Raw genomic sequence first — 12,010 nt, 5'->3', positions numbered from 1 at the left:
TAGTCGACTACTGTCGATTCGACTCCATTAACTAGATATGTACGCGTGTGTATATGTATATTTATATGTAAAGTAACTGCATGTCTACGCCAAATGAATGACTTCTAGATATCACTCTGCCTGGGATTGTCTGTGCGCTTAGTCTGAGCTCAATTGCTTTTAGCTAACTTCAGCTTTGAGCGCTTGTATTTGTATGTATGCAACCTTTTGTTGTTGCTGCACTTTAGTACTTCAAAGTTTATTGTATCATAAGCTTTTTTTTGTGTTTTGTTTTCCTAATCCTCAGCCATTATTTTCCGCTGCACTAATTATAGTTGTGCTTTGTATTAGCGACACAATTTATGTTAGCAATGAACCGTTGCTACAGTGGGGACTGGATGTGACTTAATAATACTGAGTATATAGTGACGATTTTCAAGATTTAATAAGTTAAATAGAATTTTTAGGTTAGAAATCGCAAGCCGATGAGCTTCTAAGAGTGAGCACCCTTACCCCAATGTCATCCGATTGTAAACGAGACGGTTTTCCGATGTGCTCTTGCACTCCAGCGCTGGACCTATACTATATTGGCTCAGAAAGTGTTGGAAAACAACCAAGGTTTTTGCGAAAAAGCGGAAACCGTAAGAGCCCCTCTCAATCCGTCCCGCCGAAATTATAAGGATTCACTGCCTAATAGGTTAACACGATGAGGAGAGAATACATATTTTGTTGTAAGCTCTTTGCAAAAGATTTATGGAAGAAGGCAGGTGTAATCGTCTTGTAACTTTCTCTTCTATTGGCCGGCTTTTGCCAGACTGAGATTGCAAAATTTCAGTAGACAAACCTTTGGCGAACCTGGTGAAGTAACTGGGATTAATATTAATAAATTTGTGAAGGCTCAAAACGTTTCGATCAACTATGAGGATCTGGTGATCCCCTTTTAAGAATTTGTGTGCAACACAAAGGACGAATATTTGTCCAAGTGGGGTCCAACGATTTTCGATCAGCTCTGTGTTCTAATCCAACCTAACCTAACTCAAAAAATCCAGCATAGTAGCAAACATTTAAAACCATCGAAACATTCTGAAGGTAACCAATGATCTCAAAAAGTAAAGATAATGAAAGATCTAAAGTTGAGCTCCAGGAGAGATAGGTGTTAAAGGCTTCATATTATAATTTTTGGAATCAGAAACTCAAATTAAGATTACTTTGAAATAACAATGGTTGAATGGAGTTTTTTCATTAAAATTTATGCGACCTTCCTTTTTCTTTATTTGTTGTTGATTTTTTGAGAAATTTCGGTGGCAGGTAAATGAGGTCACAGATTTATCGGTTATTATAGAAATCAAAAAGCTATAAGTTCTAAGCTCACGATAGGAACAATTTAGTATTTGAATTAGAAAATACTTCAGTTTGACGATGAGCTCAAAAAATTATAAATTAAAAAAAACATCAACTTGTTCACAAATTTTATTAAACAAATAAATATCAGATATTCCCTTAGACAAAATGTTGCCAAAGTTATTTTCTTTTTTATTCACAAACACAATTTTTAGGATTTTACAAAGAAAGCGTCGTTTGATATTAAAATGAGCATACAACTTGCTATACACACATATCGTCACCTGAAATGCAAAATAACGTAACATCACTTTACATAAGTTTACAGGCGAAGGAAAAATGATAAAAGACTAAATTTGAGTTTTGATTATAAAATGGTTATATTTTGGATATATATTGGTTATATATTCGTTATATATTGGTTACATATAGGTTATATACTGGTTATATCTGACAGCTGAAGCTGAAAATTTTAGGCTACATATATGTAACAAGATGTAGTGAATCGTAAGCAATACCAAACTCAATTTCGATTTTTTTAAGATACGTTGTTTTGCATTTTAGTTGACGATATAGTAATTTATTTCATAAACTTCCTCAACGTTCGGAAGAACAGTTTTGGAATATTGATAAACAATGCTTTTGAGTGAGTAGTTCAAATGACAGAGTTACTACTGTACTGTTAAACACATAATGACAAGCAAGTAGAACAAAAGTCCCACCATTAACAATCGCAGCGAAACCAGTGCACGCGGTCACAACAATGGCATGCTGATGCTTTAATTTAACAAATCACAATAGAATTTCTCATTAATTACACTCATTTACGGAGAGTAGCATGCGCACAAATCAGCAAATTATTTTAAAATTATTTAATTATTGGTTAAGCAACTCGAAACCATTAACTCGTAAATATGTATGATGCGCTCATTTATTTACCATATTCATATAAACTTATATGAATATATGTATATACATAAGCACATATATTACAATAATAGTATTCGCTTAAACATGCGCAGCTAGTAATTGTTATAGAAAATGCTGGAGCATAATTGAATTGAAAGCAAGCCGAGAGAAAACCACAGCTTAGCATAAATTGAATTTCTTCTATCGATTTTATTATAATGAAATTTTAACTTCTTTTATTAAATTGTTAATCAATTTAAACAGCGATATTTAATATTCAATTTCACAGTCATATTATTATCAGCCGTTGCCCGTTTGCTATATTTGCGGCGTTTTAAGCTATCAAAATTTCGCTTGAGCATAGTAAACAAGCTTTTGATGCGCGCTTCATCAAGCGGCGGACACTTTTACTCTCAATTTTTATGTCAGCTAGACGGTCTAACAATTGCTTAGTTTACACATGAAAAAGAGAAGAAAGTAAAACGGCTGGAGAATATTGAAAAGTGTATGAAAAAGTAGATAACAAAATTGAAAGTTTGACGCATTGAAGAATTAATGCAACTGCACTTCAATACAATAGCAACAAAAATATTTTTTTTATGTTTTTAAGCATATTAATTCAGAGATTTTATAGGCAATATGAAAGAAAAAAACAAAAGCCTGAAAAACTGTTAACATGTTATATACCCCTAGGACTTGGATCGTTCAGTTTGCATGACAACTAAAGGGTAATCCACTTCGAGGCTCCATACTCTTTGAAAGAAAGCACAGAAACACTTCAAATTTAAAAAGGAATGTTTATTTTCATTCGAAGGAACACCCTTTGGTATTGACTTTTTGAAGATTGCCTCTTTTAAATCTTGCGGCTACATCACAGAGTTGAGTCCAATTTTAAATCACTCATTCCAGCATTACACTTTAGATTTTACAGCGTTTGACCGGAAAGTAATACGGCTGAGTCGATTTAAAAAAAATTATTGAACCAATCGTTACAATTCTTTAAAAACTTTCAAAAGAGGCTCCATTGGTGGCGTCGCGGAAGGCTTTCTTCGGAATAGCCGAGGGGCATGCTGCTTGGATCGGCCTTTTCAGGCAAGGAAACAAAAAAAGTCCGCGGGGGCTGCATCTGGGCTTTAGGACGGCTACGGTAGGGTTGGGATGCCGGTCTTGGTTAGGTAGCTGTTCGCAAGAAAGGAGGTGTGAGCCGGAGCGTTGTCGTGGTGCAACTACAAATCGACAGCGATGTCTTGTCGGACCCAATTTACCCTTCGTTTGAGTGTCCTGAGGACTTGCAGGAGGAACAAATTCATGGTGGACGATGTCTTTGATATCAAAAAAGACAGTGAACATCGTTTTGATTTGCTCATTCTTCCGTTCTTCATCAGCGACCTCTTCCCGGCTCTCCAAAAAGGCCTCGTGCCACCGAAATAAACCACTTCGTGCTAAACGTCTCTATCGCAAATTTACCGAGTTTCACACAGAATTTAATCACGCACCTCTGCTCTGACGAACGCTGCATTTTCGGTTTGTATCATTCACAGAAAGACAAGCGCGAAAATGCTCGTCATTGCCGGTTACGTTCTCACCAGCATAATTTTTCGAGAAATATGGACCTATGATTCCACCGGCCCACAAACCACACCAAGTCTTTGTTTTTTTAGTTGAAATGGCAGCGCCTGAATCTCTACAGGTTACTCTTCTTCTCATATGTGGCAATTTTATCGCTGAACAAAATTTGGCTCTAAAACGTCCGATCTTCCTGGAAGTTTTCAAGAGCCCATAGAGCGAAACGATGTCGTTTAGGAAGGTCAAGCGGTTTTAGTTCTTGCATTAGCTGTATTTTCTACACTTTCAATTTAAGATCTCAACGTAAAATGCGTAATTCTATAAGTCAGTCCGAGCTGCTGGGAACGGCGACAAATCGACTCTCCACGGTCTTCGTGTACACTGTCAGCTACGGCTGCTATATTTTCTTCAATGCGTGCTGGACGTGGTCTATTCCGTCGAATGTTATCCAATAACGAATGCTGGTTTTCAAGATGGGTGACACATTCTTCACAGAATAGTTTGTGTATATTTTTGTTTGATTGGATATCTGACGTTTTTGTGGCAAAATTTATACATCTCATATCTCTAGATCTGGCCCCTAGCGACTATTTCCTATTATCAGATCTTCAACAACTCTCACTGGACGAAAATTTCGTGGAATGAAAAGATGATCGCCGAAACTGAGACCTATTTTGAAGCAACGGACTAATCGCACTTCAAAAACGGTATTGAAAGATTAGAGAGTTGGTAAAATCAGTGTATCACCCTTGAAGGGAACTATGTGGTATACAAAAAAGAGTATTTATTATTTATTTTAGTGTAGCAGGCCGGAGTTTTTGAACTGTTACACTTAGAGTCCAAAAAACTATTTTTAATTATGGAATGTTGGTTATTAAGTAGAATAGTGAAATTTAAATTATTTTCCTTGTACAAACCGTTTAGTGTCTAAATATTTTAATTGCATGATCCTTAGGCGTATATTCTAGAGAGAAAATATTACTACTAAAATTAAAACTTGTCGTCTACTTCAGCACATATCTCTAACTGGGCACAGACAGTTTTTTAGTGATCACACAAATCCACCGCTTCTTGGCACTCAGTAGCAAATTGAAGAAGATTTTATATGTTTGTCAATCCAACTGCAGCTGACAGCATTAGCGGCAAAAGCAACAGCAGTTAATCTTGGGCTTTTATCGCCACTGGCACATACCTACAAACATATGTACATAAATAAGCCCCGCTCCAATAGGGTAAACCCTTCTAGTTACAAGACAGCCGCCTAGAGATGCGGCGCGTTTGAGACACAAGAGACGGCAGTGGCAAAGTCGGCACTTCACACTCGAAATAAAAGAACATTAATCCTACTGACTGAGTGACTGAAGCACAATGAGATTAGCTGTGTGATAGATGCACATACATATTTATAAATTCAAGTGGTATATACAGGCGCAAACAATGCGCTTTGTTGTTATATCTAACCAAGTACATACATAGATATATTCGTACGTACATGTGTATGTGGTATATAAGCTCGATAGTTTCATTTATAAGTACGTCAATGGCTTTATAAGCCATCTGATATGTGTGTATGTACTCTCTCATTTTTGCCGCTTTTGTAGGGTGCATGCCGGGAATTTTAATTAATTTCCAGCACAAACCCTGATTTGGAAAAACTCTACACAACAGCACGACTGGTCTACATATATGTATATTATACATTTATACACACATATGCATATGCCTTCGAAAGTTTGTATGCGAATATATACTATACATATACCTAATATGTACATATGTACAAGTATTCAAATGTAAAAAAAAGGACCAACGCATGTCATCACTTTTCCATTTCCGACAATTTCTTCGCGCCTCGCCTTTGTCATTGAAATCATTTGCCTTTGCCAATGGGAACAAATAGTTGATAATTAATATTAATTATCAATAAAGTGATCGAGTTGCAAGTCTATAGCTGACAGTGTATTGAGCGTGGAATAATGAAGTGTGGTAGTGCATTAAAATGCAATAATTTACATATCTATATATATGTAGGTATATGTATGTATTTATGTTGCGTTAGTACACGAAAGTTTGAGTGAGGGATGTAAGTTGAGAGGGTCGCATATGTTAATGAGTTTTTACGCTAACTATTTTTTCAACTCTAAAATATATGCAAATTCATCTTATCAGTGTTAAAGCCAAGAATTAATGCACTTCAATACATCATTTGTAGAGAAATTTAATGATGAAACATGATATTCACTTTTTCCCAATAAACAAGCTAACTCTGAAATCGAAGCTCTATATTTTTGTTGCTCCGGGAAAAACAAAAACATCCACCGTAGTTTTCAAATCTGGGATCTCTGAACTATCATAGGTACTTATAATAAAATATGAGACTTTTTTAATTTTTACACTGTAGTCAACTCTAAATACATTTCTAACTTTGGCAATTTATTCCCTTCTTTCAGACTTAATTAAATATATTTTATAGGAATACCATTTTGTATCTTTACATCTTGGTACAAAATCCTTTTTTTCAGGAGGATCTTTACAGGCAACGGCGATCCTAGAAACATAAAAAAAAACCAGAAATAACCTTAACTTTTGTTTTCCATACAAGAACTTAAGTTCGATGGGCTGGTTGGTATGGCTATCAGCGGCTCCGACAAATGCAACTTCTTGATGAGAAAAGCATATGTGCAAATTTTTACGTCGATATCAGAAGAACTGGGAAAAGTTCGCATATAGTATGTATATAGACGAACATGGCTCAATCGACTCAGCGTATAAAAAACAGGATCTCAGTGTACATAAGACTTGTCAAAGTTGCGAAGGCACTCATGGTGTGCAATCAGCTACATAGCTATTCGATACTGGGGTTGCAAGCCAAGGATTATCAGATGGTTATACACCATGAACGTGTGACCGATTATCATATAATGAGAAATACCTTGGGCTCTGAAAGCATCGCGGATTTCGGTAGGACTTCAACTATCGAAGCCGCAACGACTCGCCTGCGTCTGCGTGTCGGGTGTCATGCGCACATGTCCGACGGCGGCACTTGATGTCTTGCTGGAACTCACATCGCTTCACCTAGTAATCGGTCAAGTGGCCAAACACACACTGCTCCAAATGTCAGCAGAATAGTTTCGTAGCGGTAAGGTAATCTCTATCCAACGCATGAAGCACTTAAGTGTGCGAAATACCACTGGATCTTCTTCCTAGGGATAACATTACCAAAAAGGTTGACTTCACTAAGAAGTTTAAGGCCGAATGGAACGTTTCCGCTCTCGAGCTCGAGTTAAACCTGCAACGCAACTATCGCAATGAACGATTACTAAGCGAGAGTCAAGCGGCACTCAGAACGATTTCTGCGTACGAGATCAAATTACTATTGGGGCAGGAGTCTGAATAGTTTATCAGAACGTAACCTAGTGCACCTTATTTCGGTGCCAGGTCACATGAGTTGATGAGCAGCATTTACCAACATGGTCACCACACCACACCATAAAGGAGCTGATCCGCAATGATAAAGCAGTGGGTAGGAAGAAGCATTGGCAACAACTCCTAGGCATGCGCCATGCCAAGTTTCTAATGGGTGGTTACAACCTTAAAAGGTTTAAATACGTAATCAATCAGGCTACTTGTCGCCTTCTATACTGGCCGTTGTAAGCTCAAGAAGCACATGGGCCTAGTTTCTTGTAGGAATTGGCAGTTCTGCCACTTGGAGTCTGAACACCAGAACACCTGCTAATCGACTGCACAGCAGTCTGTAGGCGCAGAATAAAGACCCTTGGATCCATCTTTCCAAATAGGGATCATAACGCCTCAATAGCGCCTAGTGGTATATTGGAATTTATCATTTTGGTGGGGATAGTTGAACGTTGTGACTAAAAAGAGGGCACAATAGGCGCTAGGTCGCGGTGCAATCCTCATTCAAGCAATAACAATAAATAAAGTATTGCTTTAGAGATAGGAATACGCACCATGTAACAATTACAATGATATTGAGGTTTGAAGTTCAATAAGAACCTAAAACATTATCTTTTCAAGTCGAACTAAAATACTAATGCGGAAATGGGACTTGCTGAGTAATAAATGTTTGAACAAAAAACGCACGTGCGGCAAACTTGATGCCTCCTGTGAGAATTGAACTCACGACCCCTGGTTTACAAGACCAGTGCTCTGCCACTGAGCTAAAGAGGCAACTAAAACACTGTTCGTGTATGTATGTATGCCGGAATTTCATGAAGATGGCTTGTCAAATAAAAAAACAGCCAAAAGAACATCTTAACAAAAAAGAGATTGCTGCAAATAAAGAACATGAAGACGCGCTGATAAATAATTTTTTGTTTCAACGAATTGATAAAAAGCATGGAGGAGATGTCATATTGGAAAGAGCGACTCGTATGTGTTGCAAAAATTATCTTCTCCAAATTAAATGAACGAAAGATGAAACCAGAAAACAAATTCATTGAATTTTATTTCCATTGTTTTTTATAAAATAAATTATTACTGGAGTCAATAAATAAAAGCTGAAGCGATCATTCAAACTTGTGCTGAAAAAAACAATATGATTAAAATACTGTTCAACGCAAACCACAGTCAGTCAACTTAAACGAAACAAAAACCGTAAATAATTAATAAAAATAAAAACTATTGAAAATTGAATAGAAAAAAATAAATAAAATATAATAATGATTGCATGTCACCAACTATTTACTACAATTCAAACATTTTTTGAAATTAAAAAAGTTATTAAAGCTCCACCAAACCACAACAATGCACAACGTGTCAACAAATAAATGCTTATATAAACAAATAATGCATTTCCATTCCAACAACTCACAACAACAAATTCGATGCACTCAAATTCACTTCACCGGAATTGGTTGACAAGCGCGTGGGATGTTCTCAGCGCTGTCATTTTCGTGCTATTAAAATTGTAGTGTTGTGTAAATGTCATTGCCAGCTGACCAACACCTGTTATAATGCTTGTTGCTGCTGTTGTTTTTGTTGTGCTGCGAAATGACGTAGACCATTCAAAATGCATTTGACTCAAGTGCAGTGACGTTGCCAAGTGTTGACTGACCACAGCGAAATCAGTTGGAAAATTATGGCTTGTCGTTGGCGGTGGAAGAGGCGGCATTCGGCATAAAAACACACAAAACGAAAATACAATAAACATAAAGCATTCTCTAATAACTGTGCATGTGTAACATTGTTGTTATGTCTCTTATTTGCTTATATTTTATGCTTTATTATCACCATTTCGTGCAGGGGTTTTCTTCAATTTCTTGCTTTCAGCGCCCACTCGCTTTTTCTACAGAGTCTACGCAAGTCTTTCGGCTGCGCTTGAGTGAAGATTTTCTTTTACTGTCTACCTGCAGGCAATTGGAGCAGAAAGTGTTTGTCGCTGTTTGGAATTCCATTGAATTTCTGTTTTAGCTTTATATTTATAAACTTTTTTTTAAGACGAAACTTTTTTACTGAAGGTTTACTGAAACCTTAGCCTTTCTGCATGAAATTGCTGTAAATATATTTTTTCGAAATCAATACGTAATATTCTAAAAAGTATAAGAAAAATATATCATTCAATTGCAAGCCAGTGACAAAACAATACTTGCTAAAATATTAATATACATACATAGATACATACGTGCCTAAATGAAAATACTATTTTGCCGAACTCAGCGAGGTTGCTTAAAAAATTAGAACAAGCTGCTTCAAGTAAACAAAAAATAAAAAACTAGAGTATTTGCAATTAACCGAAGCTGAAAGCTATTCAAACAACAAGAACTAAAAACATCACTAGTGAAAATTGCCGTATTTTTACAAATTGTTCAAAGAGAGTCGAGAACACGTTGACGACGACCACGTCCAGGACAGCCTTCAACATCAACTGCTGATGAACATATCAATAAAGATCTAACTGGCATCATTGGCATATCGGAAGGATTAGTGAAAACCATTTCGAAAGATCATTTGGTCCTAAAAAAAGTGAAAACATGATTGGTTCCAAAATTTCTTCGAAAAACAGCGTCGCGTTAACGTCTGTAAAACAATGCTTTCCGACTTTCAGGATGTCATGAAACATATTATTACTGGGAAGGAATTTTGGATTTATGGTTACGGCCCGGAAACAGACGATCAACTGACGGAATATAGTGGCAAAAGTTAGCCGAAGCCGAAAAAACCACGTCAATCAATGTTATGTTGATAGTTTTCTTCGATTATCGATGTATGGCGCACTCCAAATTCCTTCCGACCGGCCAAACAAGCAACAACGAATACTACAAATTGACCAAAAATTTTAGGTTTTTGTACTACGATAATGCACCCTCGCATACTGCATTGATTCTTGGTAAGTTTTCGGCAAATTTTCAATTAATGCCGTGCCGAAACTATCGTATTCGCCTAATTTAGCTTCGTGTGACTTCTGGCTATTGAGGAAACTCAAACGGTCGCTCCGAGGAAACTGTTTTGAGTAATTGAAGGCTATTCCAGGAATTGACTTTAACAACTATTAAGAGGATTGGAGAAAACGTTGGTACAGGTGTATAGGAACCAAGGGGTATTACTTTGAGAGGTTCGACATAGATGTTGAAGAATACATTAAGAATTTCAAAATTAAGAAGAAAGTGTTACTATTTTTTGCTCATAGCAGTATTTATTAATTAGGGTCCACGCTGAATCAGTCATAATGATATTTATAAAAAAAATATGAAGGTATGAGTTTTTTCGACAAATTACAGAAGATTCCATAAGCAACACTTTCGTTTTTTATATTGCAAAGATTACGATATTTGTATCTAAAAAATGTGTATGTTTCCATAGTTTCATGAAAATTATACGGTTGAAATTTATACGACAACATTGAATACTCTTAACTTTGCGCCCTCATAGGGGGATGCTATTTTCCATAAGAGCTCGAGTATAATTGTAAATAATTGCATTTGACTTGTACTACACAATCCAAACCTTAATTGTCTATTAAACTTTGGAATGGTGTTTACTAAAGTAAGTTAACAATATGAAGCCTATGCTCATAAAGGCAAGTAACGGTGCCTAGATTGACAATGTGAATTTTAATAACATTCAAAAGGCTACTATACAAGGAAATAAACCTACAAACACTGACAAGTGTCGAAATTATGAAGCGTCGAAATCAAAGTAATACAGGGTGGGCAATTGAAGTTTTCCACAACAAAAATATGTGATATACAAATCTTAGGTAGATTATAAAATCTTTATCTTTTATGAAGTTTATTTTTAATTTTTAATTGTTTGCCATTTGAAGTGAAAGACCGGACTAGAGTCCGTGGTATCGAACGAAAAACAGTTCTAGATATAGTATATATCCCGTGAACGTCGCGGGAAGTTGTATGGCTGCGAACTTTGACTTAATACCGGATTACTTGGATCATGGATTCCGGCAAACCGAACTCTGGAGAATGTTGGTGGAGGGAGCTCTCTACCAATTCCAGTTGCAGACTTCCCGACTATTGCAGTGTCTTCCATGTCGAGATGGCAGCCATTAAGGTAGCAGTACATTTACTGCTCTGGTGGGGAGCCTTTTTCAGACATCCACTCAGATAGCAGAGCGGCGACGGTCTGCCCTTGAACTCATTAACAGTGCGTTCATGGCTGGTAAAAGAGTACCAAACCTCGCTATTAACAGCATTGAGTGCCTTTGTGATAAAACTGGCATGGTTGCAAAGCCACAGCGGAATCGCAGGAAATTGTAAAGCTGATAAGCTAGCAAGAAAAGGCACCCTAGAACCGTTTCTGGTAGAATATGTTATTCAGCACATATCGTATTGAAAACTCTTTAGGAGATTGTTACTTACTCTGCTAAGAAGGACAATACTTCTAAAAATGGTTTACTTAAGTTTTACTTAGCTTTGTCACCCTGAATACTATACATAAGAGCTTTTATTGTAGGTATGCAACACTTCAATACCTGTTTCAACATAAATACATAATATATAGATATGTATGTACCATATGTATTAAAGTACTTTTGTCTGTCCATGCGTAAACATAAAGCCGTATTTCTTTCAGTTTTCATATAATATTGTCATTACAAATTGTGGAATATGGTCCACTAACATACATAATTACCACAGCAGCACTGCTCTGCTGCCTGACTGACTGACACACATAGAGCGAGTAGAATAAGCGCAGACAAACCGGTGGCAACACACAAACGATAACCAACAAAAGCAACAAT

The 12,010-nt window shown here is 36.7% G+C and overlaps 1 non-coding gene across 1 annotated transcript; it reads right to left on the bottom strand.

Moving 5' to 3' along the window:
* Window positions 1-7,911: 7,911 nt before the first annotated feature.
* Trnat-ugu lies at window positions 7,912-7,983 on the bottom strand. Its single transcript has one exon. It is a non-coding gene; the product is annotated as a tRNA-Thr (tRNA).
* Window positions 7,984-12,010: the final 4,027 nt, after the last annotated feature.

This window comes from Bactrocera tryoni, chromosome 3, assembly GCF_016617805.1.
Source record: "Bactrocera tryoni isolate S06 chromosome 3, CSIRO_BtryS06_freeze2, whole genome shotgun sequence".
Taxonomy (NCBI): domain Eukaryota; kingdom Metazoa; phylum Arthropoda; class Insecta; order Diptera; family Tephritidae; genus Bactrocera; species Bactrocera tryoni.
This window is presented reverse-complemented; position numbering and strand designations above follow the sequence as displayed.